The sequence below is a fragment of the Medicago truncatula genome, chromosome 5 (assembly GCF_003473485.1).
Source record: "Medicago truncatula cultivar Jemalong A17 chromosome 5, MtrunA17r5.0-ANR, whole genome shotgun sequence".
NCBI classification, from domain to species: domain Eukaryota; kingdom Viridiplantae; phylum Streptophyta; class Magnoliopsida; order Fabales; family Fabaceae; genus Medicago; species Medicago truncatula.
The window spans coordinates 22,738,827-22,763,494 of record NC_053046.1 but is presented as its reverse complement, the minus strand read 5'-3'; the positions used below and the strand labels follow the sequence as shown (position 1 = coordinate 22,763,494).

At 36.1% G+C, this 24,668-nt stretch overlaps 44 non-coding genes across 44 annotated transcripts; 1 reads left to right on the top strand and 43 right to left on the bottom strand.

Moving 5' to 3' along the window:
- Positions 1 to 3,292: 3,292 nt before the first annotated feature.
- Positions 3,293 to 3,395, top strand: LOC120580774 (small nucleolar RNA R71). Its single transcript, XR_005646532.1, has one exon. It is a non-coding gene; the product is annotated as a small nucleolar RNA R71 (small nucleolar RNA).
- A 2,203-nt stretch (positions 3,396 to 5,598) lies between these two features.
- LOC120580803 (5S ribosomal RNA) lies at positions 5,599 to 5,716 on the bottom strand. The gene has a single exon (XR_005646562.1). It is a non-coding gene; the product is annotated as a 5S ribosomal RNA (ribosomal RNA).
- Positions 5,717 to 5,913: 197 nt separating this feature from the next.
- Positions 5,914 to 6,032, bottom strand: LOC120580791 (5S ribosomal RNA). The gene has a single exon (XR_005646549.1). It is a non-coding gene; the product is annotated as a 5S ribosomal RNA (ribosomal RNA).
- Positions 6,033 to 6,230: 198 nt separating this feature from the next.
- LOC120580790 (5S ribosomal RNA) lies at positions 6,231 to 6,349 on the bottom strand. The gene has a single exon (XR_005646548.1). It is a non-coding gene; the product is annotated as a 5S ribosomal RNA (ribosomal RNA).
- A 198-nt stretch (positions 6,350 to 6,547) lies between these two features.
- On the bottom strand, positions 6,548 to 6,666 carry LOC120580801 (5S ribosomal RNA). Its single transcript, XR_005646560.1, has one exon. It is a non-coding gene; the product is annotated as a 5S ribosomal RNA (ribosomal RNA).
- A 197-nt stretch (positions 6,667 to 6,863) lies between these two features.
- Positions 6,864 to 6,982, bottom strand: LOC120580789 (5S ribosomal RNA). The gene has a single exon (XR_005646547.1). It is a non-coding gene; the product is annotated as a 5S ribosomal RNA (ribosomal RNA).
- Positions 6,983 to 7,180: 198 nt separating this feature from the next.
- On the bottom strand, positions 7,181 to 7,299 carry LOC120580800 (5S ribosomal RNA). The gene has a single exon (XR_005646559.1). It is a non-coding gene; the product is annotated as a 5S ribosomal RNA (ribosomal RNA).
- Positions 7,300 to 7,496: 197 nt separating this feature from the next.
- On the bottom strand, positions 7,497 to 7,615 carry LOC120580804 (5S ribosomal RNA). The gene has a single exon (XR_005646563.1). It is a non-coding gene; the product is annotated as a 5S ribosomal RNA (ribosomal RNA).
- Positions 7,616 to 7,812: 197 nt separating this feature from the next.
- LOC120580788 (5S ribosomal RNA) lies at positions 7,813 to 7,931 on the bottom strand. Its single transcript, XR_005646546.1, has one exon. It is a non-coding gene; the product is annotated as a 5S ribosomal RNA (ribosomal RNA).
- A 198-nt stretch (positions 7,932 to 8,129) lies between these two features.
- On the bottom strand, positions 8,130 to 8,248 carry LOC120580786 (5S ribosomal RNA). The gene has a single exon (XR_005646544.1). It is a non-coding gene; the product is annotated as a 5S ribosomal RNA (ribosomal RNA).
- A 197-nt stretch (positions 8,249 to 8,445) lies between these two features.
- On the bottom strand, positions 8,446 to 8,564 carry LOC120580785 (5S ribosomal RNA). Its single transcript, XR_005646543.1, has one exon. It is a non-coding gene; the product is annotated as a 5S ribosomal RNA (ribosomal RNA).
- A 198-nt stretch (positions 8,565 to 8,762) lies between these two features.
- Positions 8,763 to 8,881, bottom strand: LOC120580799 (5S ribosomal RNA). Its single transcript, XR_005646557.1, has one exon. It is a non-coding gene; the product is annotated as a 5S ribosomal RNA (ribosomal RNA).
- A 197-nt stretch (positions 8,882 to 9,078) lies between these two features.
- On the bottom strand, positions 9,079 to 9,197 carry LOC120580784 (5S ribosomal RNA). Its single transcript, XR_005646542.1, has one exon. It is a non-coding gene; the product is annotated as a 5S ribosomal RNA (ribosomal RNA).
- Positions 9,198 to 9,395: 198 nt separating this feature from the next.
- Positions 9,396 to 9,514, bottom strand: LOC120580796 (5S ribosomal RNA). Its single transcript, XR_005646554.1, has one exon. It is a non-coding gene; the product is annotated as a 5S ribosomal RNA (ribosomal RNA).
- Positions 9,515 to 9,712: 198 nt separating this feature from the next.
- LOC120580783 (5S ribosomal RNA) lies at positions 9,713 to 9,831 on the bottom strand. Its single transcript, XR_005646541.1, has one exon. It is a non-coding gene; the product is annotated as a 5S ribosomal RNA (ribosomal RNA).
- A 198-nt stretch (positions 9,832 to 10,029) lies between these two features.
- Positions 10,030 to 10,148, bottom strand: LOC120580782 (5S ribosomal RNA). The gene has a single exon (XR_005646540.1). It is a non-coding gene; the product is annotated as a 5S ribosomal RNA (ribosomal RNA).
- Positions 10,149 to 10,345: 197 nt separating this feature from the next.
- On the bottom strand, positions 10,346 to 10,464 carry LOC120580781 (5S ribosomal RNA). The gene has a single exon (XR_005646539.1). It is a non-coding gene; the product is annotated as a 5S ribosomal RNA (ribosomal RNA).
- A 198-nt stretch (positions 10,465 to 10,662) lies between these two features.
- LOC120580795 (5S ribosomal RNA) lies at positions 10,663 to 10,781 on the bottom strand. The gene has a single exon (XR_005646553.1). It is a non-coding gene; the product is annotated as a 5S ribosomal RNA (ribosomal RNA).
- Positions 10,782 to 10,978: 197 nt separating this feature from the next.
- Positions 10,979 to 11,097, bottom strand: LOC120580780 (5S ribosomal RNA). Its single transcript, XR_005646538.1, has one exon. It is a non-coding gene; the product is annotated as a 5S ribosomal RNA (ribosomal RNA).
- A 198-nt stretch (positions 11,098 to 11,295) lies between these two features.
- LOC120580779 (5S ribosomal RNA) lies at positions 11,296 to 11,414 on the bottom strand. Its single transcript, XR_005646537.1, has one exon. It is a non-coding gene; the product is annotated as a 5S ribosomal RNA (ribosomal RNA).
- A 197-nt stretch (positions 11,415 to 11,611) lies between these two features.
- LOC120580778 (5S ribosomal RNA) lies at positions 11,612 to 11,730 on the bottom strand. The gene has a single exon (XR_005646536.1). It is a non-coding gene; the product is annotated as a 5S ribosomal RNA (ribosomal RNA).
- Positions 11,731 to 11,926: 196 nt separating this feature from the next.
- On the bottom strand, positions 11,927 to 12,045 carry LOC120580777 (5S ribosomal RNA). Its single transcript, XR_005646535.1, has one exon. It is a non-coding gene; the product is annotated as a 5S ribosomal RNA (ribosomal RNA).
- Positions 12,046 to 12,242: 197 nt separating this feature from the next.
- On the bottom strand, positions 12,243 to 12,361 carry LOC120580775 (5S ribosomal RNA). The gene has a single exon (XR_005646533.1). It is a non-coding gene; the product is annotated as a 5S ribosomal RNA (ribosomal RNA).
- Positions 12,362 to 12,558: 197 nt separating this feature from the next.
- LOC120580769 (5S ribosomal RNA) lies at positions 12,559 to 12,677 on the bottom strand. The gene has a single exon (XR_005646527.1). It is a non-coding gene; the product is annotated as a 5S ribosomal RNA (ribosomal RNA).
- A 198-nt stretch (positions 12,678 to 12,875) lies between these two features.
- LOC120580764 (5S ribosomal RNA) lies at positions 12,876 to 12,994 on the bottom strand. Its single transcript, XR_005646522.1, has one exon. It is a non-coding gene; the product is annotated as a 5S ribosomal RNA (ribosomal RNA).
- A 198-nt stretch (positions 12,995 to 13,192) lies between these two features.
- On the bottom strand, positions 13,193 to 13,311 carry LOC120580757 (5S ribosomal RNA). Its single transcript, XR_005646515.1, has one exon. It is a non-coding gene; the product is annotated as a 5S ribosomal RNA (ribosomal RNA).
- Positions 13,312 to 13,509: 198 nt separating this feature from the next.
- Positions 13,510 to 13,628, bottom strand: LOC120580752 (5S ribosomal RNA). Its single transcript, XR_005646509.1, has one exon. It is a non-coding gene; the product is annotated as a 5S ribosomal RNA (ribosomal RNA).
- A 197-nt stretch (positions 13,629 to 13,825) lies between these two features.
- LOC120580748 (5S ribosomal RNA) lies at positions 13,826 to 13,944 on the bottom strand. Its single transcript, XR_005646505.1, has one exon. It is a non-coding gene; the product is annotated as a 5S ribosomal RNA (ribosomal RNA).
- A 197-nt stretch (positions 13,945 to 14,141) lies between these two features.
- On the bottom strand, positions 14,142 to 14,260 carry LOC120580747 (5S ribosomal RNA). The gene has a single exon (XR_005646504.1). It is a non-coding gene; the product is annotated as a 5S ribosomal RNA (ribosomal RNA).
- A 198-nt stretch (positions 14,261 to 14,458) lies between these two features.
- Positions 14,459 to 14,577, bottom strand: LOC120580746 (5S ribosomal RNA). The gene has a single exon (XR_005646503.1). It is a non-coding gene; the product is annotated as a 5S ribosomal RNA (ribosomal RNA).
- Positions 14,578 to 14,774: 197 nt separating this feature from the next.
- LOC120580794 (5S ribosomal RNA) lies at positions 14,775 to 14,893 on the bottom strand. The gene has a single exon (XR_005646552.1). It is a non-coding gene; the product is annotated as a 5S ribosomal RNA (ribosomal RNA).
- Positions 14,894 to 15,090: 197 nt separating this feature from the next.
- On the bottom strand, positions 15,091 to 15,209 carry LOC120580745 (5S ribosomal RNA). The gene has a single exon (XR_005646502.1). It is a non-coding gene; the product is annotated as a 5S ribosomal RNA (ribosomal RNA).
- A 197-nt stretch (positions 15,210 to 15,406) lies between these two features.
- Positions 15,407 to 15,525, bottom strand: LOC120580793 (5S ribosomal RNA). The gene has a single exon (XR_005646551.1). It is a non-coding gene; the product is annotated as a 5S ribosomal RNA (ribosomal RNA).
- Positions 15,526 to 15,723: 198 nt separating this feature from the next.
- On the bottom strand, positions 15,724 to 15,842 carry LOC120580743 (5S ribosomal RNA). Its single transcript, XR_005646500.1, has one exon. It is a non-coding gene; the product is annotated as a 5S ribosomal RNA (ribosomal RNA).
- Positions 15,843 to 16,040: 198 nt separating this feature from the next.
- On the bottom strand, positions 16,041 to 16,159 carry LOC120580806 (5S ribosomal RNA). Its single transcript, XR_005646565.1, has one exon. It is a non-coding gene; the product is annotated as a 5S ribosomal RNA (ribosomal RNA).
- Positions 16,160 to 16,357: 198 nt separating this feature from the next.
- On the bottom strand, positions 16,358 to 16,476 carry LOC120580797 (5S ribosomal RNA). Its single transcript, XR_005646555.1, has one exon. It is a non-coding gene; the product is annotated as a 5S ribosomal RNA (ribosomal RNA).
- Positions 16,477 to 16,673: 197 nt separating this feature from the next.
- LOC120580787 (5S ribosomal RNA) lies at positions 16,674 to 16,792 on the bottom strand. The gene has a single exon (XR_005646545.1). It is a non-coding gene; the product is annotated as a 5S ribosomal RNA (ribosomal RNA).
- Positions 16,793 to 16,989: 197 nt separating this feature from the next.
- On the bottom strand, positions 16,990 to 17,108 carry LOC120580776 (5S ribosomal RNA). Its single transcript, XR_005646534.1, has one exon. It is a non-coding gene; the product is annotated as a 5S ribosomal RNA (ribosomal RNA).
- A 197-nt stretch (positions 17,109 to 17,305) lies between these two features.
- On the bottom strand, positions 17,306 to 17,424 carry LOC120580742 (5S ribosomal RNA). The gene has a single exon (XR_005646499.1). It is a non-coding gene; the product is annotated as a 5S ribosomal RNA (ribosomal RNA).
- Positions 17,425 to 17,621: 197 nt separating this feature from the next.
- On the bottom strand, positions 17,622 to 17,740 carry LOC120580802 (5S ribosomal RNA). The gene has a single exon (XR_005646561.1). It is a non-coding gene; the product is annotated as a 5S ribosomal RNA (ribosomal RNA).
- A 197-nt stretch (positions 17,741 to 17,937) lies between these two features.
- LOC120580792 (5S ribosomal RNA) lies at positions 17,938 to 18,056 on the bottom strand. Its single transcript, XR_005646550.1, has one exon. It is a non-coding gene; the product is annotated as a 5S ribosomal RNA (ribosomal RNA).
- Positions 18,057 to 18,253: 197 nt separating this feature from the next.
- LOC120580798 (5S ribosomal RNA) lies at positions 18,254 to 18,372 on the bottom strand. The gene has a single exon (XR_005646556.1). It is a non-coding gene; the product is annotated as a 5S ribosomal RNA (ribosomal RNA).
- Positions 18,373 to 18,569: 197 nt separating this feature from the next.
- Positions 18,570 to 18,688, bottom strand: LOC120580805 (5S ribosomal RNA). The gene has a single exon (XR_005646564.1). It is a non-coding gene; the product is annotated as a 5S ribosomal RNA (ribosomal RNA).
- A 1,633-nt stretch (positions 18,689 to 20,321) lies between these two features.
- Positions 20,322 to 20,440, bottom strand: LOC112416113 (5S ribosomal RNA). Its single transcript, XR_003006428.1, has one exon. It is a non-coding gene; the product is annotated as a 5S ribosomal RNA (ribosomal RNA).
- Between the last annotated feature and the right edge of the window lie 4,228 nt (positions 20,441 to 24,668).

Genomic DNA, 24,668 nt, shown 5'->3' with positions numbered 1-24,668 from the left:
AAGTGTGCAGTTTGCTGTTGTGAGTGGCCTTGCCTCACTGTGTCGTCTAGGTCGCTCTGATACGTAACGTGATGGGGTTTTATGTTATGCATGCTTCATTCTCTTACGTGACTATTATGTTATTTTTATAATATTATGGATTATGATTTGAAATATTTTGATGGGGCCTGCGTGCCAAAACGTTTTATGGATTATGAAATAATTTCCGCTGCAAAGTTTAAGTTATTTGGTTAAATTGTTATTTAACTGGTTTGGATTATGTTAAATGTGATATCCCGTTTGTTTATGCTGTTTACTCCGATAATTGTTTAAGAAATTTTCATATTGGAAAAACGGGGTGTTACATCACTGATTCCAGGTGAAGAGAAAGCGTATTTAAACTCTGATTATGTTTATCGATCGGGTGAAAATTTTGATGTCCAAAGCGAGTGGTTCACAACGGAATTTCTTAATGGTATTAAGAGCACTAGAATTCCAGTTATGCTGATGAGAAACATCGATCAGGCCAATGGACTGTGTAATGGTACAAGGCTGACAGTTACACATGTAGGGAATAGCACGATAGCTACCGTAATTACAGGAAAAACGGCAGGTACCAAGGTATTCATTCCCAGGATGAATCTTATTCCGAGTGATCCAGGACTACCCTTCAAATTCATGCACAGACAATTTCCATCGACGCTTTGTTTTGCAATGACAATAAATAAAAGTCAGGGTCAATTTTTATCTCGAGTGGGAGTTTATCTTCCTAAGCCCGTGTTCACGCATGGGCAACTCTATGTCGCTGTCTCTCGAGTTACTTCTATAAAAGGTTTGAAGCTATTCATCTTGGATGAAGATAATAATGTTTGCAACGAGACCACAAATGTTGTGTATCGTGAAGTTTTTCAGAAAGTATGATTATTGATTATGTTTTTGAATTGCTATTGCTATAATTTAGAAAACTAAAGTTGCGTATTGATTGAAAGTTGGTTTTTTTTAATTTCTTTGTAAGGCGTACTGATCATTACAGGACATGCAATTTCTATATAAGCAGATCCTCCTGCCTTTGACTTTTAATTGATGCACTTTGCAGGTATAACAATACGCGGAACTTCTTTTTTTTACATCGTTGTTACCCTAAAATACAATATTTACATTAGACCATTGGTTTTGTAAAAAATAAAAATAAATAACAATCGGCGTTTCTGTTGCCCAAATTATATTTGTACACACCCGTAAAAAATTTAACGTTTGCATTCACAGACTAGATGTATACATCTGACACTCACTATTATATAAAAAAAAATACAAATTTTTAGTTGTTATGCTTAATATACATTATGTCAACAAATAATAATATACAGTACGTCGGCGTATTTTTGCAAAAATATTACATATGCTAAGTTTAACAATGAGTATATCTTATACTACAAATAATTAGTATAAGTATAATAAATTCAAATACTTCAATCGTTATGTGCAATGTTTAGATATTTCAAAATATATACAAAATTAACAAAATTAAGATGATATGTTTTTCCATATCAAATTTAAATTTAAATTATAACAACACTTATAACTTTAAGATAACATAATATAAAATCTATATATTTCTTCAAAAAAGTTTTTAATTCCCCGTGCTTGGCACGGGTCACTATGCTAGTTCTATCAAATTCTTCCATTACTATAGTTTTCGAAATATAAATACAAAAATGTGATATTAAATGAGTCCAATCTTTTGTAAACTTCTCAAAATATTTTAAAACTTACTAATGGAATAAATGGAGAGATCCTAACCCGGCTACTCTCATGTTTCTTTTTCTTTGGTTGCTTTTTTGCTTCTTTGGTTGTGTTTTATGTTAAGGTTCATGTTGATTTTGAGTTGGATTTGTTTGTCTTCCGTTGAAGCATATGGATGTTATTTTTGGTATGGATTGGTTGTTAGCTTTTGGGGTTAGCATTAATTGTTTGACTAAGATTGTTACTTTTTCGAAGCCGGTAGAAGAGTTAGATAGGAAGTTCTTGACCGCAGAGCAAGTGAAGAGATCTTTAGATGGTGAAGCTTGTGTGTTTATGATGTTTGCTTCTTTGAAGGAGAATCAGTTCTGTGCTTAGTTGTCTAAGGGTGAGTTTTGGTTGAAGGAAGTGAGTTTCCTTGGTCATGTGATTTCAAAGGGTGGTATTTCTGTAGATCCTTCCAAGATTGATGCAGTGTTGCAGTGGGAGTCTCCTAAGTCTGTTTTTGAGATTATAAGCTTTCTTGGTTTGGCCGGTTACTATCGGAGGTTTATTGAGGGATTCTCTAAGTTGGCGTTGCCATTGACGCAGTTGACTCGGAAGGGACAAGCTTATGTTTGGGATGCCAAGTGTGAGAAGAGTTTCCAAGAGTTGAAGAAGAGGTTGACTTCAGCTCCAGTGTTGATTTTGCCGAATCCGAAGGAATCGTTTGTTGTGTATTGTGATGCTTCTAAGATGGGTCTTGGTGGTGTGCTTATGCAGAATCGTCAGGTTGTAGCTTATGCTTCGAGGCAATTGAAAGTGCATGAGAAGAATTATCCGACTCATGATTTGGAATTGGCAGCCGTTGTGTATACATTGAAGATTTGGAGGCACTATCTGTATGGTTCTAAGTTTGAGGTGTTTAGTGACCACAAGAGTTTGAAGTATTTGTTTGATCAGAAGGAGTTGAATATGAGGCAGAGGAGATGGTTGGAATACCTTAAGGACTTTGATTTTCAGTTGAGTTATCATCCCGGAAAGGCTAATGTTGTTGCGGATGCTTTGAGTAGAAAGACTTTGCATATGTCTGCTTTGATGGTTAAAGAGTTGGAATTGATTGAGTAGTTTCGAGATTTGAGTTTGGTTAGTGAGTTGACACCTGATGGTGTGAGGTTGGGTATGTTGAAGTTGACAAGCAATATTTTAGAAGAGATTAAGAAGGGTCAGAAGGAAGATTTGGAACTTGTGGACCGAGTAACGTTGGTTAATCAAGGTAAAGGTGGAGACTTTAGATTGGATGAGAATGGTGTTTTGATGTTTCGTGATCGAGTTTGTGTGCCAGATGTGTTTGAGCTTAAGAGGCAAATTTTGGACGAATGTCATAGAAGTAGTTTGAGTATTCATCCAGGAGCAACTAAGATGTGTCAGGATTTGAAAAGGTTGTTTTGGTGGCCTGGAATGAAGAAGGAGATTGCTGAGTTTGTTTATGCTTGCTTGGTTTGTCAGAAATCAAAGATTGAACATCAGAGACCGTCGGGTTTGATGCAACCGTTGTTTGTGCCAGAGTGGAAGTGGGATAGCATTTCTATGGATTTTGTTGGAGCATTGCCTAAGCATTTCTTTGAAACGTTCCCACGCATTGTAAAGAGATTCACCATCTTTTTGAGTGAATTGTGTGATTTGACTCCTTAATTGAGCAGTTTTACTATGGGGAAAGAATTGGGAAAGGAATGCCTTCCTCATTTGGTCCCATAAAATTATAGAACCAATTTTCAATGAAAGAAACCAAGCACTAGCTCTATCCCTCAAAGAGAAAGGAAAGAGGTGCAGCCTTACGGCCTCTTGGTTTGCCTTCAAAGTTCCACTGAGTCTTAGAAAAGTTGAAATATGAAAATTCGGATCCTCAGTGGGTGATCCGAAAAATTGATTTTGCTGCACCAGGTAAATAAGTGCAGGCTTTATTTCAAATTTAATATCCTCAACCGTTGGGTACACAATAGCATCGTACGGCTCATCTGAAGATGTGATTCCATACTCTTTAAGAGCACGTTTCTCATCCATATCGTTATTATCTTCTTTGAGCCATGCCTGAAATCAAAACGGTTAAAGATAGAAAATAAAAAATAATAATAAAAAAAATAAAATAAAATAAAATAAAATAAGGAGAAAGGGAGGGAGAGATATTATATATATATATATATATATATATATATATATATATATAAAGAGATAAGAAAAGGAAAGAAAATATATATATATATATGTTTTTTTTTTTATTTATGGAGAGAGAGAGAGATATATATTTTATATATTTTTTTTTATATATATATATATAGAGAGAGAGATAAATATATAAAAAATAAAAAGATAAGAAAAAGAAATAAAATATTTTTTTTATATATAAATATATTTTATTTACTTATATAACTTTTTTTTTTAAGACTAAACACTATTGAAAAGTTAATCAAATTACAATAACTCCCCGGCAGCGGCGCCAAAAACTTGATGGGATAAAACCGCAAGTGCATGGTCTTACCAAAGTAGTATGAAAAGAGTATCGTTCCGACAGGGAGTTATGAATTCAATTAACTTTAGATAATGATTAGACTAAAGGTTTATAAGGTAGAAAGTTGTATTTTTATATATTTAAAAGAAAATAATAATAAAAGATAAAAGCCTTGGGATTATTGGTTCATCCTAACGACAAGTTCTTCTCAAACCAAACTATTAAACTTATAACTTTATGTTAGACCTAATTTCTCAAGACAGTTTCTCTTTTGTTCCTCTAGCAACCAAGCCTATTTCACTGACTTGATTACTATTAGATTTTGGTTCCTCTAACAACCAAGCCTATTTCGCTGACTTGATCATTATTAGTTCCCTTGAAGATCGAAACTATATGTCTCAAAGATTGTAAAGACTATTTCGCTGCCTTTACAATCTTTGTCGAAATTCACTTGTTCGAATATCAAAGCTCCACTTTTGTTTTATGAATTGATATTTAAGATGATGGATAAACAATTATCAAACCCTCCACTTTCGTTTCCACAGTTTGATAATGGTTGATCCATGTTAAAGCGGTGAATTTAGATAAGGAATTAGGGTTACATAAGATTAAGGTTTAAAGCTTGGTTTGATTAGGATTATGTCATTAGACTTATCCAACAATCCCAAGACAAGAGAAGTCTACTCACTGACGTTCATTGTAGACAAGGAGAAGAAGAGAGAAAACATAAAAGTAAATAACAAAGAAAGTAAAATGAACTTTTATTAGAAATACAATTGTCACATATTGTATTCCAAGAAAAGATGAATATTTGTGATGGCTAGCTATTCTATTTATAGCACACATTTGACTTAAAATCTAAGCAAGTATATTCTAAGAATATTCCACGAGAGATTGCGCGCTAAAATAGAATAGCTCAGAATCCAAGCAAAAGCACCAAAAGGTGTGGAGACGTATTTTGTCTCTCAATCTTCATATTTTCGTGTCCAATCGGCTCCAAATCCCTTTCTTTTGCTCCAAGACTCAATCCATCCAATATTCTTTCCTGAAATATAATAAATTGCAATTTAAAGTAAACTATCCTAAAAAGGAAATAATACTAATGCACCGGATCCCATCAGAACTCTGCAGTTAAGCGTGCTTGGGCGAGAGTAGTACTAGGATGGGTGCATTAGTGCTGGTATGATCGCACCTGAGAGTAAAAAGTTGTAATTGTATATATGCATTTCTAAGTTTATTTTTCAAAAAAGACGTCAAACTACGCTAATTAACGAATAGAGTTTTAGGTTGCGTAAATTAACGGAAAAAATGAAATACAATTGAAGTTTATTTTTCAAAAACGACGTAAAATTACGCTAATTAACAAAAAGAACAAGAAATTTTGGCAAAAAGAGGTGCACACAAGGACTTCCCAGGAGGTCACCCATCCTAGTACTACTCTCGCCCAAGCACGCTTAACTGCGGAGTTCTGATGGGATCCGGTGCATTAGTGCTGGTATGATCGCACCTGAGAGTAAAGCGTTGTAATTGTATATATGCATTTCTAAGTTTATTTTTCAAAAAAGACGTCAAACTACGCTAATTAACGAATAGAGTTTTAGGTTGCGTAAATTAACGGAAAAAATGAAATACAATTGAAGTTTATTTTTCAAAAACGACGTAAAATTACGCTAATTAACAAAAAGAACAAGAAATTTTGGCAAAAAGAGGTGCAACACAAGGACTTCCCAGGAGGTCACCCATCCTAGTACTACTCTCGCCCAAGCACGCTTAACTGCGGAGTTCTGATGGGATCCGGTGCATTAGTGCTGGTATGATCGCACCTGAGAGTAAAGCGTTGTAATTGTATATATGCATTTCTAAGTTTATTTTTCAAAAAAAGACGTCAAACTAATCTAATTGACGAATAGAGTTTTAGGTTGCGTAAATTAACGGAAAAAATGAAATACAATCGAAGTTTATTTTTCAAAAACGACGTAAAATTACGCTAATTAACAAAAAGAACAAGAAATTTTGGCAAAAAGAGGTGCAACACAAGGACTTCCCAGGAGGTCACCCATCCTAGTACTACTCTCGCCCAAGCACGCTTAACTGCGGAGTTCTGATGGGATCCGGTGCATTAGTGCTGGTATGATCGCACCTGAGAGTAAAGCGTTGTAATTGTATATATGCATTTCTAAGTTTATTTTTCAAAAAAAGACGTTAAACTAAGCTAATTAACGAATAGAGTTTTAGGTTGCGTAAATTAACGGAAAAAATGAAATACAATTGAAGTTTATTTTTCAAAAACGACGTAAAATTACGCTAATTAACAAAAAGAACAAGAAATTTTGGCAAAAAGAGGTGCAACACAAGGACTTCCCAGGAGGTCACCCATCCTAGTACTACTCTCGCCCAAGCACGCTTAACTGCGGAGTTCTGATGGGATCCGGTACATTAGTGTTGGTATGATCGCACCTGAGAGTAAAGCGTTGTAATTGTATATATGCATTTCTAAGTTTATTTTTCAAAAAAGACGTCAAACTACGCTAATTAACGAATAGAGTTTTAGGTTGCGTAAATTAACGGAAGAAATGAAATACAATCGAAGTTTATTTTTCAAAAACGACGTAAAATTACGCTAATTAACAAAAAGAACAAGAAATTTTGGCAAAAAGAGGTGCAACACAAGGACTTCCCAGGAGGTCACCCATCCTAGTACTACTCTCGCCCAAGCACGCTTAACTGCGGAGTTCTGATGGGATCCGGTGCATTAGTGCTGGTATGATCGCACCTGAGAGTAAAGCGTTGTAATTGTATATATGCATTTCTAAGTTTATTTTTCAAATAAAGACGTTAAACTAAGCTAATTAACGAATAGAGTTTTAGGTTGCGTAAATTAACGGAAAAAATGAAATACACTCGAAGTTTATTTTTCAAAAACGACGTAAAATTACGCTAATTAACAAAAAGAACAAGAAATTTTGGCAAAAAGAGGTGCAACACAAGGACTTCCCAGGAGGTCACCCATCCTAGTACTACTCTCGCCCAAGCACGCTTAACTGCGGAGTTCTGATGGGATCCGGTACATTAGTGTTGGTATGATCGCACCTGAGAGTAAAGCGTTGTAATTGTATATATGCATTTCTAAGTTTATTTTTCAAAAAAGACGTCAAACTACGCTAATTAACGAATAGAGTTTTAGGTTGCGTACATTAACGGAAGAAATGAAATACAATCGAAGTTTATTTTTCAAAAACGACGTAAAATTACGCTAATTAACAAAAAGAACAAGAAATTTTGGCAAAAAGAGGTGCAACACAAGGACTTCCCAGGAGGTCACCCATCCTAGTCCTACTCTCGCCCAAGCACGCTTGACTGCGGAGTTCTGATGGGATCCGGTGCATTAGTGCTGGTATGATCGCACCTGAGAGTAAAGCGTTGTAATTGTATATATGCATTTCTAAGTTTATTTTTCAAATAAAGACGTTAAACTAAGCTAATTAACGAATAGAGTTTTAGGTTGCGTAAATTAACGGAAAAAATGAAATACAATCGAAGTTTATTTTTAAAAACGACGTAAAATTACGCTAATTAACAAAAAGAACAAGAAATTTTGGCAAAAAGAGGTGCAACACAAGGACTTCCCAGGAGGTCACCCATCCTAGTACTACTCTCGCCCAAGCACGCTTAACTGCGGAGTTCTGATGGGATCCGGTGCATTAGTGCTGGTATGATCGCACCTGAGAGTAAAGCGTTGTAATTGTATATATGCATTTCTAAGTTTATTTTTCAAATAAAGACGTTAAACTAAGCTAATTAACGAATAGAGTTTTAGGTTGCGTAAATTAACGGAAAAAATGAAATACAATCGAAGTTTATTTTTCAAAAACGACGTAAAATTACGCTAATTAACAAAAAGAACAAGAAATTTTGGCAAAAAGAGGTGCAACACAAGGACTTCCCAGGAGGTCACCCATCCTAGTACTACTCTCGCCCAAGCACGCTTAACTGCGGAGTTCTGATGGGATCCGGTGCATTAGTGCTGGTATGATCGCACCTGAGAGTAAAGCGTTGTAATTGTATATATGCATTTCTAAGTTTATTTTTCAAAAAAGACGTCAAACTACGCTAATTAACGAATAGAGTTTTAGGTTGCGTAAATTAACGGAAAAAATGAAATACAATCGAAGTTTATTTTTCAAAAACGACGTAAAATTACGCTAATTAACAAAAAGAACAAGAAATTTTGGCAAAAAGAGGTGCAACACAAGGACTTCCCAGGAGGTCACCCATCCTAGTACTACTCTCGCCCAAGCACGCTTAACTGCGGAGTTCTGATGGGATCCGGTGCATTAGTGCTGGTATGATCGCACCTGAGAGTAAAGCGTTGTAATTGTATATATGCATTTCTAAGTTTATTTTTCAAAAAAAGACGTTAAACTAAGCTAATTAACGAATAGAGTTTTAGGTTGCGTAAATTAACGGAAAAAATGAAATACAATTGAAGTTTATTTTTCAAAAACGACGTAAAATTACGCTAATTAACAAAAAGAACAAGAAATTTTGGCAAAAAGAGGTGCAACACAAGGACTTCCCAGGAGGTCACCCATCCTAGTACTACTCTCGCCCAAGCACGCTTAACTGCGGAGTTCTGATGGGATCCGGTACATTAGTGTTGGTATGATCGCACCTGAGAGTAAAGCGTTGTAATTGTATATATGCATTTCTAAGTTTATTTTTCAAAAAAGACGTCAAACTACGCTAATTAACGAATAGAGTTTTAGGTTGCGTACATTAACGGAAGAAATGAAATACAATCGAAGTTTATTTTTCAAAAACGACGTAAAATTACGCTAATTAACAAAAAGAACAAGAAATTTTGGCAAAAAGAGGTGCAACACAAGGACTTCCCAGGAGGTCACCCATCCTAGTACTACTCTCGCCCAAGCACGCTTAACTGCGGAGTTCTGATGGGATCCGGTGCATTAGTGCTGGTATGATCGCACCTGAGAGTAAAGCGTTGTAATTGTATATATGCATTTCTAAGTTTATTTTTCAAATAAAGACGTTAAACTAAGCTAATTAACGAATAGAGTTTTAGGTTGCGTAAATTAACGGAAAAAATGAAATACAATCGAAGTTTATTTTTTAAAAATGACGTAAAATCACGCTAATTAACAAAAAGAACAAGAAATTTTGGCAAAAAGAGGTGCAACACAAGGACTTCCCAGGAGGTCACCCATCCTAGTACTACTCTCGCCCAAGCACGCTTGACTGCAGAGTTCTGATGGGATCCGGTGCATTAGTGCTGGTATGATCGCACCTGAGAGTAAAGCGTTGTAATTGTATATATGCATTTCTAAGTTTATTTTTCAAATAAAGACGTTAAACTAAGCTAATTAACGAATAGAGTTTTAGGTTGCGTAAATTAACGGAAAAAATGAAATACAATCGAAGTTTATTTTTCAAAAACGACGTAAAATTACGCTAATTAACAAAAAGAACAAGAAATTTTGGCAAAAAGAGGTGCAACACAAGGACTTCCCAGGAGGTCACCCATCCTAGTACTACTCTCGCCCAAGCACGCTTAACTGCGGAGTTCTGATGGGATCCGGTGCATTAGTGCTGGTATGATCGCACCTGAGAGTAAAGCGTTGTAATTGTATATATGCATTTCTAAGTTTATTTTTCAAAAAAAGACGTTAAACTAAGCTAAATAACGAATAGAGTTTTAGGTTGCGTAAATTAACGGAAAAAATGAAATACAATTGAAGTTTATTTTTCAAAAACGACGTAAAATTACGCTAATTAACAAAAAGAACAAGAAATTTTGGCAAAAAGAGGTGCAACACAAGGACTTCCCAGGAGGTCACCCATCCTAGTACTACTCTCGCCCAAGCACGCTTAACTGCGGAGTTCTGATGGGATCCGGTGCATTAGTGCTGGTATGATCGCACCTGAGAGTAAAGCGTTGTAATTGTATATATGCATTTCTAAGTTTATTTTTCAAAAAAGACGTCAAACTACGCTAATTAACGAATAGAGTTTTAGGTTGCGTAAATTAACGGAAAAAATGAAATACAATTGAAGTTTATTTTTCAAAAACGACGTAAAATTACGCTAATTAACAAAAAGAACAAGAAATTTTGGCAAAAAGAGGTGCAACACAAGGACTTCCCAGGAGGTCACCCATCCTAGTACTACTCTCGCCCAAGCACGCTTAACTGCGGAGTTCTGATGGGATCCGGTGCATTAGTGCTGGTATGATCGCACCTGAGAGTAAAGCGTTGTAATTGTATATATGCATTTCTAAGTTTATTTTTCAAATAAAGACGTTAAACTAAGCTAATTAACGAATAGAGTTTTAGGTTGCGTAAATTAACGGAAAAAATGAAATACAATCGAAGTTTATTTTTTAAAAAGGACGTAAAATCACGCTAATTAACAAAAAGAACAAGAAATTTTGGCAAAAAGAGGTGCAACACAAGGACTTCCCAGGAGGTCACCCATCCTAGTACTACTCTCGCCCAAGCACGCTTGACTGCAGAGTTCTGATGGGATCCGGTGCATTAGTGCTGGTATGATCGCACCTGAGAGTAAAGCGTTGTAATTGTATATATGCATTTCTAAGTTTATTTTTCAAATAAAGACGTTAAACTAAGCTAATTAACGAATAGAGTTTTAGGTTGCGTAAATTAACGGAAAAAATGAAATACAATCGAAGTTTATTTTTAAAAACGACGTAAAATTACGCTAATTAACAAAAAGAACAAGAAATTTTGGCAAAAAGAGGTGCAACACAAGGACTTCCCAGGAGGTCACCCATCCTAGTACTACTCTCGCCCAAGCACGCTTAACTGCGGAGTTCTGATGGGATCCGGTGCATTAGTGCTGGTATGATCGCACCTGAGAGTAAAGCGTTGTAATTGTATATATGCATTTCTAAGTTTATTTTTCAAAAAAAGACGTTAAACTAAGCTAAATAACGAATAGAGTTTTAGGTTGCGTAAATTAACGGAAAAAATGAAATACAATTGAAGTTTATTTTTCAAAAACGACGTAAAATTACGCTAATTAACAAAAAGAACAAGAAATTTTGGCAAAAAGAGGTGCAACACAAGGACTTCCCAGGAGGTCACCCATCCTAGTACTACTCTCGCCCAAGCACGCTTAACTGCGGAGTTCTGATGGGATCCGGTGCATTAGTGCTGGTATGATCGCACCTGAGAGTAAAGCGTTGTAATTGTATATATGCATTTCTAAGTTTATTTTTCAAAAAAGACGTCAAACTACGCTAATTAACGAATAGAGTTTTAGGTTGCGTAAATTAACGGAAAAAATGAAATACAATTGAAGTTTATTTTTCAAAAACGACGTAAAATTACGCTAATTAACAAAAAGAACAAGAAATTTTGGCAAAAAGAGGTGCAACACAAGGACTTCCCAGGAGGTCACCCATCCTAGTACTACTCTCGCCCAAGCACGCTTAACTGCGGAGTTCTGATGGGATCCGGTGCATTAGTGCTGGTATGATCGCACCTGAGAGTAAAGCGTTGTAATTGTATATATGCATTTCTAAGTTTATTTTTCAAAAAAGACGTCAAACTACGCTAATTAACGAATAGAGTTTTAGGTTGCGTAAATTAACGGAAAAAATGAAATACAATCGAAGTTTATTTTTAAAAACGACGTAAAATTACGCTAATTAACAAAAAGAACAAGAAATTTTGGCAAAAAGAGGTGCAACACAAGGACTTCCCAGGAGGTCACCCATCCTAGTACTACTCTCGCCCAAGCACGCTTAACTGCGGAGTTCTGATGGGATCCGGTGCATTAGTGCTGGTATGATCGCACCTGAGAGTAAAGCGTTGTAATTGTATATATGCATTTCTAAGTTTATTTTTCAAATAAAGACGTTAAACTAAGCTAATTAACGAATAGAGTTTTAGGTTGCGTAAATTAACGGAAAAAATGAAATACAATCGAAGTTTATTTTTAAAAACGACGTAAAATTACGCTAATTAACAAAAAGAACAAGAAATTTTGGCAAAAAGAGGTGCAACACAAGGACTTCCCAGGAGGTCACCCATCCTAGTACTACTCTCGCCCAAGCACGCTTAACTGCGGAGTTCTGATGGGATCCGGTGCATTAGTGCTGGTATGATCGCACCTGAGAGTAAAGCGTTGTAATTGTATATATGCATTTCTAAGTTTATTTTTCAAAAAAGACGTCAAACTACGCTAATTAACGAATAGAGTTTTAGGTTGCGTAAATTAACGGAAAAAATGAAATACAATTGAAGTTTATTTTTCAAAAACGACGTAAAATTACGCTAATTAACAAAAAGAACAAGAAATTTTGGCAAAAAGAGGTGCAACACAAGGACTTCCCAGGAGGTCACCCATCCTAGTACTACTCTCGCCCAAGCACGCTTAACTGCGGAGTTCTGATGGGATCCGGTGCATTAGTGCTGGTATGATCGCACCTGAGAGTAAAGCGTTGTAATTGTATATATGCATTTCTAAGTTTATTTTTCAAATAAAGACGTTAAACTAAGCTAATTAACGAATAGAGTTTTAGGTTGCGTAAATTAACGGAAAAAATGAAATACAATCGAAGTTTATTTTTCAAAAACGACGTAAAATTACGCTAATTAACAAAAAGAACAAGAAATTTTGGCAAAAAGAGGTGCAACACAAGGACTTCCCAGGAGGTCACCCATCCTAGTACTACTCTCGCCCAAGCACGCTTAACTGCGGAGTTCTGATGGGATCCGGTGCATTAGTGCTGGTATGATCGCACCTGAGAGTAAAGCGTTGTAATTGTATATATGCATTTCTAAGTTTATTTTTCAAATAAAGACGTTAAACTAAGCTAATTAACGAATAGAGTTTTAGGTTGCGTAAATTAACGGAAAAAATGAAATACAATCGAAGTTTATTTTTCAAAAACGACGTAAAATTACGCTAATTAACAAAAAGAACAAGAAATTTTGGCAAAAAGAGGTGCAACACAAGGACTTCCCAGGAGGTCACCCATCCTAGTACTACTCTCGCCCAAGCACGCTTAACTGCGGAGTTCTGATGGGATCCGGTGCATTAGTGCTGGTATGATCGCACCTGAGAGTAAAGCGTTGTAATTGTATATATGCATTTCTAAGTTTATTTTTCAAAAAAAGACGTTAAACTAAGCTAAATAACGAATAGAGTTTTAGGTTGCGTAAATTAACGGAAAAAATGAAATACAATTGAAGTTTATTTTTCAAAAACGACGTAAAATTACGCTAATTAACAAAAAGAACAAGAAATTTTGGCAAAAAGAGGTGCAACACAAGGACTTCCCAGGAGGTCACCCATCCTAGTACTACTCTCGCCCAAGCACGCTTAACTGCGGAGTTCTGATGGGATCCGGTGCATTAGTGCTGGTATGATCGCACCTGAGAGTAAAGCGTTGTAATTGTATATATGCATTTCTAAGTTTATTTTTCAAAAAAGACGTCAAACTACGCTAATTAACGAATAGAGTTTTAGGTTGCGTAAATTAACGGAAAAAATGAAATACAATTGAAGTTTATTTTTCAAAAACGACGTAAAATTACGCTAATTAACAAAAAGAACAAGAAATTTTGGCAAAAAGAGGTGCAACACAAGGACTTCCCAGGAGGTCACCCATCCTAGTACTACTCTCGCCCAAGCACGCTTAACTGCGGAGTTCTGATGGGATCCGGTGCATTAGTGCTGGTATGATCGCACCTGAGAGTAAAGCGTTGTAATTGTATATATGCATTTCTAAGTTTATTTTTCAAAAAAGACGTCAAACTACGCTAATTAACGAATAGAGTTTTAGGTTGCGTAAATTAACGGAAAAAATGAAATACAATTGAAGTTTATTTTTCAAAAACGACGTAAAATTACGCTAATTAACAAAAAGAACAAGAAATTTTGGCAAAAAGAGGTGCAACACAAGGACTTCCCAGGAGGTCACCCATCCTAGTACTACTCTCGCCCAAGCACGCTTAACTGCGGAGTTCTGATGGGATCCGGTGCATTAGTGCTGGTATGATCGCACCTGAGAGTAAAGCGTTGTAATTGTATATATGCATTTCTAAGTTTATTTTTCAAATAAAGACGTTAAACTAAGCTAATTAACGAATAGAGTTTTAGGTTGCGTAAATTAACGGAAAAAATGAAATACAATTGAAGTTTATTTTTCAAAAACGACGTAAAATTACGCTAATTAACAAAAAGAACAAGAAATTTTGGCAAAAAGAGGTGCAACACAAGGACTTCCCAGGAGGTCACCCATCCTAGTACTACTCTCGCCCAAGCACGCTTAACTGCGGAGTTCTGATGGGATCCGGTGCATTAGTGCTGGTATGATCGCACCTGAGAGTAAAGCGTTGTAATTGTATATATGCATTTCTAAGTTTATTTTTCAAAAAAGACGTCAAACTACGCTAATTAACGAATAGAGTTTTAGGTTGCGTAAATTAACGGAAAAAATGAAATACAATCGAAGTTTATTTTTCAAAAACGACGTAAAATTACGCTAATTAACAAAAAGAGCAAGAAATTTTGGCAAAAAGAGGTGCAACACAAGGACTTCCCAGGAGGTCACCCATCCTAGTACTACTCTCGCCCAAGCACGCTTGACTGCGGAGTTCTGATGGGATCCGGTGCATTAGTGCTGGTATGATCGCACCTGAGAGTAAAGCGTTGTAATTGTATATATGCATTTCTAAGTTTATTTTTCAAAAAAGACGTCAAACTACGCTAATTAACGAATAGAGTTTTAGGTTGCGTAAATTAACGGAAAAAATGAAATACAATTGAAGTTTATTTTTCAAAAACGACGTAAAATTACGCTAATTAACAAAAAGAACAAGAAATTTTGGCAAAAAGAGGTGCAACACAAGGACTTCCCAGGAGGTCACCCATCCTAGTACTACTCTCGCCCAAGCACGCTTAACTGCGGAGTTCTGATGGGATCCGGTGCATTAGTGCTGGTATGATCGCACCTGAGAGTAAAGCGTTGTAATTGTATATATGCATTTCTAAGTTTATTTTTCAAAAAAGACGTCAAACTACGCTAATTAACGAATAGAGTTTTAGGTTGCGTAAATTAACGGAAAAAATGAAATACAATTGAAGTTTATTTTTCAAAAACGACGTAAAATTACGCTAATTAACAAAAAGAACAAGAAATTTTGGCAAAAAGAGGTGCAACACAAGGACTTCCCAGGAGGTCACCCATCCTAGTACTACTCTCGCCCAAGCACGCTTGACTGCGGAGTTCTGATGGGATCCGGTGCATTAGTGCTGGTATGATCGCACCTGAGAGTAAAGCGTTGTAATTGTATATATGCATTTCTAAGTTTATTTTTCAAATAAAGACGTTAAACTAAGCTAATTAACGAATAGAGTTTTAGGTTGCGTAAATTAACGGAAAAAATGAAATACAATCGAAGTTTATTTTTTAAAAACGAAGTAAAATCACGCTAATTAACAAAAAGAACAAGAAATTTTGGCAAAAAGAGGTGCAACACAAGGACTTCCCAGGAGGTCACCCATCCTAGTACTACTCTCGCCCAAGCACGCTTAACTGCGGAGTTCTGATGGGATCCGGTGCATTAGTGCTGGTATGATCGCACCTGAGAGTAAAGCGTTGTAATTGTATATATGCATTTCTAAGTTTATTTTTCAAAAAAAGACGTTAAACTAAGCTAATTAACGAATAGAGTTTTAGGTTGCGTAAATTAACGGAAAAAATGAAATACAATCGAAGTTTATTTTTCAAAAACGACGTAAAATTACGCTAATTAACAAAAAGAACAAGAAATTTTGGCAAAAAGAGGTGCAACACAAGGACTTCCCAGGAGGTCACCCATCCTAGTACTACTCTCGCCCAAGCACGCTTAACTGCGGAGTTCTGATGGGATCCGGTGCATTAGTGCTGGTATGATCGCACCTGAGAGTAAAGCGTTGTAATTGTATATATGCATTTCTAAGTTTATTTTTCAAAAAAAGACGTTAAACTAAGCTAATTAACGAATAGAGTTTTAGGTTGCGTAAATTAACGGAAAAAATGAAATACAATTGAAGTTTATTTTTCAAAAACGACGTAAAATTACGCTAATTAACAAAAAGAACAAGAAATTTTGGCAAAAAGAGGTGCAACACAAGGACTTCCCAGGAGGTCACCCATCCTAGTACTACTCTCGCCCAAGCACGCTTAACTGCGGAGTTCTGATGGGATCCGGTGCATTAGTGCTGGTATGATCGCACCTGAGAGTAAAGCGTTGTAATTGTATATATGCATTTCTAAGTTTATTTTTCAAATAAGACGTCAAACTACGCTAATTAACGAATAGAGTTTTAGGTTGCGTAAATTAACGGAAAAAATGAAATACAATTGAAGTTTATTTTTCAAAAACGACGTAAAATTACGCTAATTAACAAAAAGAACAAGAAATTTTGGCAAAAAGAGGTGCAACACAAGGACTTCCCAGGAGGTCACCCATCCTAGTACTACTCTCGCCCAAGCACGCTTAACTGCGGAGTTCTGATGGGATCCGGTGCATTAGTGCTGGTATGATCGCACCTGAGAGTAAAGCGTTGTAATTGTATATATGCATTTCTAAGTTTATTTTTCAAAAAAGACGTTAAACTAAGCTAATTAACGAATAGAGTTTTAGGTTGCGTAAATTAACGGAAAAAATGAAATACAATCGAAGTTTATTTTTCAAAAACGACGTAAAATTACGCTAATTAACAAAAAGAACAAGAAATTTTGGCAAAAAGAGGTGCAACACAAGGACTTCCCAGGAGGTCACCCATCCTAGTACTACTCTCGCCCAAGCACGCTTAACTGCGGAGTTCTGATGGGATCCGGTGCATTAGTGCTGGTATGATCGCACCTGAGAGTAAAGCGTTGTAATTGTAAATATGTATTTCTAAGTTTATTTTTCAAAAAAGACGTTAAACTAAGCTAATTAACGAATAGAGTTTTAGGTTGCGTAAATTAACGGAAAAAATGAAATACAATCGAAGTTTATTTTTCAAAAACGACGTAAAATTACGCTAATTAACAAAAAGAACAAGAAATTTTGGCAAAAAGAGGTGCAACACAAGGACTTCCCAGGAGGTCACCCATCCTAGTACTACTCTCGCCCAAGCACGCTTAACTGCGGAGTTCTGATGGGATCCGGTGCATTAGTGCTGGTATGATCGCACCTGAGAGTAAAGCGTTGTAATTGTATATATGCATTTCTAAGTTTATTTTTCAAAAAAGACGTCAAACTACGCTAATTAACGAATAGAGTTTTAGGTTGCGTAAATTAACGGAAAAAATGAAATACAATCGAAGTTTATTTTTTAAAAATGACGTAAAATTACGCTAATTAACAAAAAGAACAAGAAATTTTGGCAAAAAGAGGTGCAACACAAGGACTTCCCAGGAGGTCACCCATCCTAGTACTACTCTCGCCCAATCACGCTTGACTGCGGAGTTCTGATGGGATCCGGTGCATTAGTGCTGGTATGATCGCACCTGAGAGTAAAGCGTTGTAATTGTATATATGCATTTCTAAGTTTATTTTTCAAAAAAGACGTTAAACTAAGCTAATTAACGAATACAGTTTTAGGTTGCGTAAATTAACGGAAAAAATGAAATACAATCGAAGTTTATTTTTTAAAAATGACGTAAAATTACGCTAATTAACAAAAAGAACAAGAAATTTTGGCAAAAAGAGGTGCAACACAAGGACTTCCCAGGAGGTCACCCATCCTAGTACTACTCTCGCCCAAGCACACTTAACTGCGGAGTTCTGATGGGATCCGGTGCATTAGTGCTGGTATGATCGCACCTGAGAGTAAAGCGTTGTAATTGTATATATGCATTTCTAAGTTTATTTTTCAAAAAAGACGTCAAACTAAGATAATTAACGAATAGAGTTTTAGGTTGCGTAAATTAACGGAAAAAATGAAATACAATTGAAGTTTATTTTTCAAAAACGACGTAAAATTACGCTAATTAACAAAAAGAACAAGAAATTTTGGCAAAAAGAGGTGCAACACAAGGACTTCCCAGGAGGTCACCCATCCTAGTACTACTCTCGCCCAAGTACGCTTGACTGCGGAGTTCTGATGGGATCCGGTGCATTAGTGCTGGTATGATCGCACCTGAGAGTAAAGCGTTGTAATTGTATATATGCATTTCTAAGTTTATTTTTCAAAAAAGACGTCAAACTAAGATAATTAACGAATAGTGTTTTAGGTTGCGTAAATTAACGGAAAAAATGAAATACAATCGAAGTTTATTTTTCAAAAACGACGTAAAATTACGCTAATTAACAAAAAGAACAAGAAATTTTGGCAAAAAGAGGTGCAACACAAGGACTTCCCAGGAGGTCACCCATCCTAGTACTACTCTCGCCCAAGCACACTTAACTGCAGTGTTATGATGGGATCCGGTGCATTAGTGCTGGTATGATCGCACCCGAGAGTAAAGCGTTGTAATTGTATATATGCATTTGTCATACCCCAATTTTTGACCTAAGATTATATAATGGGGGTACATAATTGTGTGAACGAAGTAAGCACTAGCAAAATATTGTTTGGAAATGATAAATTAAATATTTGATTTAATCATTGTTAAAAAGTGTTTTTCTCTGTCTCCATGTTTTGCTAAAATATTTTAGAACGCAATCTAGAATATTTTGGAGCACAATCCGAAATATTTTGATAGGCAATCTAATATATTTTACTGCTTGATCTGAAATATATATTTTGATACTCAATAATATATATTTATGTACTGAATAACATATTTATGTACTGGATAATATATTTTTGTACTCAATATAATATATTTTGGTAGGCAATCTAATATATTTTAGTGCTTGATCTAAAATATATATTTTGATACTCAATAATATATATTTATGTACTGAATAATATATTTTTGTACTCAATATGATATATTTTGGTACTCAATTGAGATATTTTTGTACTAGATGAATTACTTGTTCCCAAAGTTTCTCACCTATTAGCTGTGAAGTTTCTCTATAAATAGAGAGCTCACACAATGCATTCTACACCCCGAAATTCACAGTTGATGATTCCTGTGCTTTTCCTCTCTTCTCCCTTTTTCGACTTGTCTTGACGAGTCTTTCTTCTTTTTCTACTCCTTTCTGTCCCTTTCGGTTTCAAGGTATTTATTCTTTTTTCTTTCTTATGTTATAAAAAATGCAAAAAAAAATAGATTATGTTAAGAGATTTTGTGGTGATCCAACCTCACTACGAAATTCTCATGCTTTAGCTTTAGGCTTTATTTATCAGTCAAAATAACAAAAAACATTCAAATAACAAAAACAACCAAAAGAATATTTTTTTACAATAAACCTTGATCTTAAATCAAGTGACCGTCTTTTTATTTTCTTAATCAAATTTCAATCAACTTAATTCTACTTCAAGTCCATTTTCTTTTAAATTAAAAAACACAAACAAATTCTTATTTGCCACTTGGCTTTTCATTTTAAAACCTTTTTCAAAACTGATAAAAAACACACAACCAATCAAACGTCAATTTCTACCCCGAACTACGAGGTTTTGATCCCTCATGGGTACGTAGGCAGAGGACCATGTCCTTCCAAATCAATAAAAAAATGTAGATAATTAGGTCTTTTATTTTTCCACTTTAATTCCTTCTTTTAAAAAATAATAAGCAAGTTATAATACGAAAATTAAATAAAAACCAAGAGGTTCCCGTAGAGTACTACGGACATAAAGGGTGCTAACACCTTCCCTTTATGTAACTAACCCCCGAACCCTAAATCTTTTCAAAATGGGGTAGTTTGAACTTTTTTCCCCTTTTTCTTAAAAAAAAATTAAATGTTCAGTCGTGAAATAATTAGTGAATCAAAAGCTAATCAAATAGCAATGATTTCCGAAAAATGAGCGACAGCATTTCTAAGTTTATTTTTCAAAAAAGACGTCAAACTAAGATAATTAACGAATAGAGTTTTAGGTTGCGTAAATTAACGGAAAAAATGAAATACAATCGAAGTTTATTTTTCAAAAACGACGTAAAATTACGCTAATTAACAAAAAGAACAAGAAATTTTGGCAAAAAGAGGTGCAACACAAGGACTTCCCAGGAGGTCACCCATCCTAGTACTACTCTCGCCCAAGCACGCTTGACTGCAGAGTTCTGATGGGATCCGGTGCATTAGTGCTGGTATGATCGCACCTGAGAGTAAAGCGTTGTAATTGTATATATGCATTTCTAAGTTTATTTTTCAAAAAAGACGTCAAACTACGCTAATTAACGAATAGAGTTTTAGGTTGCGTAAATTAACGGAAAAAATGAAATACAATCGAAGTTTATTTTTCAAAAACGACGTAAAATTACGCTAATTAACAAAAAGAACAAGAAATTTTGGCAAAAAGAGGTGCAACACAAGGTTAACTTTCAATACGGTGCCATAATTTTATAAATATATTAATATATGAATCAACCAATATTTGACTAAGAGAATGAAAAAAAATCATTCTAAAATTGAATGAGCCATAAAAGAAAATGAGAAATTTTCCCTAAGAAAGTCATCATGGAATCAACACCATTTAAGCATTAAAATCATATTTTTGGTGATTTTGTTTTTTTTTTTTTTGAACAAATCAAAATGGAATATATTGCTCAAAAGAAAAGGTGATTCACCCCGCACAAGGTGTGCTAAAGTGAGAAAACACCCAACGTCTGTTACAAACAAAAAGCACCTAGAACCGATGCCAAAAAGTTGAAAGCTAAAAGAGATTACATGATACCCATACAAAACCGTGGATATCGCCACCAATCATAAAAACCAAACGGAAAACTAGCCACAATGGACGAAAGCCAAAGAAAAGACAACAGCTTCACTCTTTCAACAACGCTAAGAGGATTGCTAACCAAATTGTTGAAGACACATTTATTTCTCTCCTTCCAGATTGCCTAAACACAAGCCAACCAAATAATCTTCAAATAATCATGAGAAGCACGAGTCATTCCTGCCATCTGACTAAACTGAAAAAAGTGTTGTGTTACCGAACCCAGAAAACACACAAGATACCAGACCCTCCCAAAGGAAGTACACTGAACAAAAAGATGATCCGCCGTCTCAGGATAGCCGCATCCACCAACACACAAATTATCAGCAACTTGTAACACACGACGACGCACCAAATTTGCGCGAGTAGCAACTCTATCTTGAAGAAGACGCCAAGCAAACACAGACACCTTGGAAGGAACACATTTATCCCACACATCAAGACATGCATCACTAGTTACCTGAACCTCCATATTAGTTAAGAAACAATAAGTCCCCTTAACCTTTTAACCATGAATAGGATCAAGTAACCACCTCCACTGGTCCTGAATACTATCCTGCAAAACAATGTTATGTAACAAATTGACACATTCCCTCACACCATCCTCCTCCCAAGCAAATAAACGACGCCTCCACACCCAACCACCTCCACCAGCGGCCCACCCCGCTCTCGCCATATCCTCCACCGAACACTCCTTATTAACAGCTAGATCAAAAAGACGACTAAACTGAATTTTTGAAGGAACATCACCCAATCAATTATCGGACCAAAAAAAAGTGTCACGACCGTTACCTACCACCCGCCTAATATTATCATCAAACCAACTTCCTACCAATAACTCACTACCATCCCTCACACTACAAATCATTCTCCACCACCTAGAAGAATGTCGACCTCCCTCCTTTATCTGACCTCCAACTTCCCCATACCGAGCCTTTAAAACTCTGTACCACAGACCATTCTTGTCCACCACCAACCTCCAACACCATTTACCTAATAAAGACAGATTAAAATCCCCTAACTTCCGAACCCCTAAACTACCACGACTCAAAGGTAAACCAACAGAATCCCATTTAATCCAGACAATTTTGTTAGAACCCTCACACCCACCCCAAAAGAATTTTTTAAAAATAGATTCGATAGAAGAGATGATACCTGTAGGGGCCTTGAAGAAGGAAAGAAAGTAAACCGGGAGAGAGGATAGGACAGACTTCAAGAGAACCAGACGACCACCAGAAGATAAATACTTATTATTCCAAGTCGACACTCTAGCAGATATACGATCCAACATAGGTTTCCAAAAACAAAGTTTTCTCTCATCACCACCAATAGGTAATCCCAAATACATAAAAGGAATTAAACCAGTTTTACAATTCAACACTGCAGCCGCTTCTGATAACCATGAGTTGGAAATGTTAACACCTGTCAGCATACTTCTATTAAAGTTTACCTTCAACCCCGATACTTCCTCAAGAAGAAGTAACACCGTCCAAATCGTACGAACGTTCAACCAACATTTCTCACCAATAATGAGAGTATCATCGGCAAACTGAAGATGAGACAGTTTTACCTCCCCTTGAGCTCCTACTCCATACGGCGGGAACATATTATTCAACACAGAGGCCTTCATCATAACATCAAACCCCTCGGCCGCCAATAAAAACAAAAAAGGGGAAAGAGGATCCCTTGTCTAAGTCCCCTCTGAATCGGGAACTCCTCCGTCGGACACCCATTAACCAGAACCGCATCAGAGGCTGTGCCAATACATTCCATAATCCATTTTCTCCAAAGAGTTGGAAAATTCATATTCACCATCACCGAATTAATGTACTTTTGATCAATCGAGTCATAGGCCTTTTCAAAATCAACCTTAAAAAGTAATAATTCTTTTTCATGCGTCTAGCCTCATCAACAACCTCATTAGCAATAAGAATACCATCAAGAATTTGTTTACCTCGAACAAAAGCTGACTGAGCATCCGACACCACAAAATCACGTAGGCGGTTTGCAAGGACCTTAGCCAATAATTTATACATACAACCAACAAGAGAAATGGGGCGAAAATCAGCTAACCTTTGAGGACTAACGACCTTCGGAATCAACGCAATGAACATCGAATTTACTCCCTTAGTTAATTTCCCATTTCGATGGAACTCCACAAAAAACCTCAACAAATCATCTTTAAGCTTATTCCAAAAATCTTTAATGAACCCCACATTAATATCATCAGGTCCCGGACTTTTAAAACTATCACAATCCCAAACCGCCTTTTTAATCTCATCCATTGTAAAAGGCCGAACCAGACTCCCAGCTTGGACAACAGAAAGCTTTCGAAAATTAAAACTATCCACACCTGGCCGCACCACTTCAATATTACGGAAATGGCTTGCAAAATGATTAAAAACAACTGTTCGAATGCCCTGAACTCCTTCCACCAACACTCCATCAACATGAATCACCTGTAAAGCATTTCTACGTTGTCTTGCAGACATCGCATTATGGAAAAATTTAGAATTTGCATCTCCCTCCCTAACCCATTTCATTCTAGCCTTCTGCCAATTCATACTAGTAAAAACACGTGACATAGAATGTAACTCAACAGACAAATCTCGAAGCTCCTTAGATTCTTCCTCCAACAACTCACATTCCTCCGCCTTAGTGTCAAGAATAGAAATTTTATTTTTGATGTCCCCAATCTTACCATCAATATTCTTGGAATGTAATTGATGCCACTCCTTAAGACACAATTTAATCATCTTGAGCTTCATTTTCAGCACATGGCCGCCCCACCCTTCCAGATTGAACGAATTCAATTTTTCACGGACAAAATCACCATAACCAGCATAATCGGACCAACACTTTAACAAACGCAGAGGGCGTGGGCCCCAATTTGATTCATCAACAAATAAAACAAGGGGAACATGATCGGATAAACCCCGCTGATAGCAACTTGAATACAGTTAGGCCAAGATTCACTCCACTTAGCAGACACCAGAAATCTGTCAATTCTACTCATTGAAATACCATCACCCCGATACCAAGTAAATAATCTACCACACAGCGGTAAATCTATCAAAAAATTTCCTTCAATGAAATCATTAAAATGGTCAGCATCTACTTGTCTGAAGATCATATTCCTACCTCTTCTCTCCTCCTCCACTCTAATAGAATTAAAATTCCCACAAACACAAATATTTGCTTCACTATTATTCATAATAAAATGAGAAAGATGTGCCCATAAATCTTGTTTTGCAGCAATATCGCAAGGAGCATAAACATTAGCAATAATAAATTCTTGACCTGACAGAATAACCCTCCCTTTAATAATCAAAACATGTCTGAAACTCAAAGTACACCAAATCTCCACCACGGATGAGTCCCAAATAGATAACAACCCTCCTGAGGCCCCTACAGAAGGTTGATAGGAGTACCCACAACATGCGCTACCCCACACCGATTTAACTGTAAAATTATCAACCAAACTCAACTTAGATTCTTGAAGACATAACACAAACGGTTGCTTATCTTGAACCAAACGCCGCACTTCCGCTCTTTTCTCAAAACCACCCAACCCCCTAACATTATAAGAAAAAATCTTCATAAGCACCTAAAC